Here is a 3194-nt window from a genome sequence, read left to right as displayed (position 1 = left end):
CCCAAATGGCATGCGCCTGTAGGCAAACACTCCATATGGACAAGTAAATGAAGTTTTCTCTTGGTCTCTGGGATCAACCACTATTTGGTTATATCCTGAATAACCATCAAGAAAACAGTAATATGCGTGTACTGCGAGTCTTTCCTACATCTGATCCATAAATGGGAGGGGGAAATGGTCCTTTCGTGTAGCCTCATTAAGTTTCCGATAGTCTATGCACATCCGCCATCCTGTGCCGGTCCTTGTAGGAATTAGTTCGTTCTTCTCATTGGGAACTACAGTGATTCCTCCCTTAATTCCTCCCATAAAATTGAGTAGTTCATCCTCTTGATCTTGGCTGAGGCACGAGCTTATGATCTCTGGGTAACTTTCATTCTCTCCTAAGTATGCATATTTGAGAGTGGGTGGCAGTGCTTTGAGTTCAAGTTTGGGTGCTTCTGACTTTTCGTTCTCTTCTTTTGGTGCCCCTTGTATATGAATCTCTGCTGTTGCAACTTCTTCACTAAACGTTGACTCCTCCTCTGTTAACCCTTCAGGTTCTTCTTCTTCAAAACTCTCCTGCACTGCATCTTCAAGTGAGTCCAACCTCATACATTCTCCCAATTGTTCTGGTGGGTAACTCATGGCTTTGAACACATTGAATGTCATCTTTTCATTGTGTAATCTCAGGGTGAGGTCCCCCTTTTTGTACATCAATGACAGCTCCAGCAGTGGCCAAGAACGGCCTTCCCAAGATGATGGAAGCCTAGGTTTCCTCCTGCATGTCCAGCACTACAAAGTCAGCTGGGAAGATGAAATCTCCCACTTTCACCAGCAAGTCTTCTACTACGCCATGAGGGAACTTGAACGATTTGTCTGCCAGTTGTAGGGCCATCTTTGTTGGTTTAGCCTCTTCAATCTTTATTTTTCTCATCATGGCTAACGACATCAAATTTATGCTGGCTCCTAAGTCACATAGAGCCTTTTCCACTGTGATTTCCCCTATGATACAAGGGATCTGAAAGCTCCCCGAATCCTTCAATTTCTGGGGTAGTTTATGCTGAATGATAGCACTACATTCTTTGGTTAGTATCACAGTCTCGCTGTTCTTCCAGCTTCTCTTCTTAGTCATTAGCTCCTTTAAAAACCTAGCGTAGAGGGGCATTTGCTCTATTGCTTCAGCAAAAGGTATGTTGATTTGTAGTTTCTTGAAGATTTCCAAAAATCTCAAGAACTGGCTGTCATCCCCCTTCTTCTTTAATTGCTGAGGGTATGGGACTCTTGGGACGTCTGGCTTCAGCACTCCTTCCCCTTTTTGTGAACTCAAAGTGGGAACTCGAGCTCCATCCTGCTCTTCTTCCTTTTCATTTGAGTCCTTTTCTTGTGGTTTCTGGGTGGTTTCCTTCAGTTCTTTCCCACTCCGAAGGATGATAGCCTGACACTCCTCCCTTTGGGTTGAGTTAGTATTGCTGCGAAGGTTGTGGCTGGGAATTTGCTTGAATAGGTAGCCAATTTGTCTCAAGTTTCTTGATGGCAGCATCCTGATTCTGCATATTGGACATCACTTCTTCTCGGAACGCTTTACTGTCTTGAATCTCTTTGCATATACCTTCAAATAGGTTTTCAATCTTCGAGAGTCTTTCATCAAATGATGGTGGATTGGGATTAGAGGTAGAAGGATGAGGAGTGTTATTTTGGTTTTGATATGGATGTGGAGAGGTGTTATCATGGTGGTGTTGATATGTTCTCTGTGTGAATTGTTGGTGAGCTGTATTGTTGTTGGAGTTGTGATGTCTTCGATCTTGGCCTTGATCTTGTTGATTCCCCCACCCAAAGTTTGGGTGATTCCTCCAACCAGGGTTGTAGGTCTTGGAGTATGGATCATGGTTTTGCCTAGATGAATTCCCAATGTAGTTGGCTTTCTCCTGACTACCCTCTGCTTCTTCATTCACTCCTTCTTGGGTTGCTAATGAAGTGGTGATTGCTGCTACTTGGTTCCTCTCCATCTTCTTGTTGAGGTCAGCCAGCTGCTTAGTAATGAGCTTATTTTAGGCCAGCAGAGCATCTACATTGTTTAGCTCCATCACTCTTCTAGTGTTCCCTCTTTCAGAAGCATAGAAATAGTCATTTTCTGCTACAGTTTCAATGACATCTATGGCCTCCTCAATGGTCTTCTTCTTGTTCAGAAATCCCCCGGATGAGTGGTCTACTGCTTTCTTTGATTCATAAGAAAGGCCTTCATAGAAAATGTGTAGCTGCACCCATTCATTGAACATATCTGGTGGACACCTCCTTGTCAGGTCCTTAAACCTTTCCCATGCTTCATATAAAGTCTCACCATCTTGTTGCCTGAAAGTTTGGACCTCAGCTCTCAGCCTGTTGATTCTTTGAGGAGGATAGAATCTTGCTAAGAATTTGTTCACCATATCTTCCCAAGTTGTCAAACTCTCCTTCGGAAAAGATTCCAGCCACTTGGCTGCCTTATCCTTGAGTGAGAATGGAAATAAGAGCAGTCTATAGGCGTCAGGATGAACACCATTAGACTTCACTGTGTCACATATCCTCAGGAAGGTGGTTAGATGTTGATTGGGGTCTTCTTGGACGCCTCCTCCAAATGAACAGTTGTTCTGAACAAGGGTGATGAGCTGTGATTTTAGTTCAAAATTGTTGGCGTGGATGGTTGACTTTTGAATTCTACTTCCACATTTTCCTGGGTTTGGATTGATGTAAGAGCCTAAAACTCTTCTATCCTCCCTATGGTTGTGAGCCTCTTCTTCACGATGGTTTTCCATGTTTTCTTCCATGTTTGGTTCAAAGTATTCCTCCTCTTCCTCAGCACCAACTACTCTTTTTCCTCTTGCTTCCCTCCTTAATCTAAGGAAGGTCCTCTCCGGTTCAGAATCAAAGGAAGTTGAAGCCCCACTTCTTCTCCCTGTCATACAACCAACAAAGCACAAGCAAGGAAAATAGATGCAGAAAGTATTTCTGTTAGAATTACTGTTAGTGTGAGTGATGCAATATATCGAACAGTTAGTGGGTTAGTGAACTAAATTGTAAATAACTAAAAAAAACGAAAAAGTAGGGGGAAGGGAAGAAATTAACTAAAACTGAAAGTAAATTACTCAAACAGAAAATTAAATCAAACGAACTAAAAATGCTCAATCTAGTTATCCTCCAATTTAATCATTGTTGATTCAAAATCAATCCCCGGCAAC

The 3194-nt window shown here is 42.5% G+C and overlaps 1 non-coding gene across 1 annotated transcript; it reads left to right on the top strand.

The window, feature by feature from the left end:
- Positions 1 to 2250: 2250 nt before the first annotated feature.
- Positions 2251 to 2357, top strand: LOC112774346 (small nucleolar RNA R71). The gene has a single exon (XR_003188840.1). It is a non-coding gene; the product is annotated as a small nucleolar RNA R71 (small nucleolar RNA).
- The last annotated feature ends 837 nt before the right edge of the window (positions 2358 to 3194 follow it).

The sequence above is a fragment of the Arachis hypogaea genome, chromosome 18 (assembly GCF_003086295.3).
Source record: "Arachis hypogaea cultivar Tifrunner chromosome 18, arahy.Tifrunner.gnm2.J5K5, whole genome shotgun sequence".
Taxonomy (NCBI): domain Eukaryota; kingdom Viridiplantae; phylum Streptophyta; class Magnoliopsida; order Fabales; family Fabaceae; genus Arachis; species Arachis hypogaea.
The sequence above is the reverse complement of the archived record's forward strand: the minus strand, read 5'-3'. Positions and strand labels throughout refer to the sequence as shown.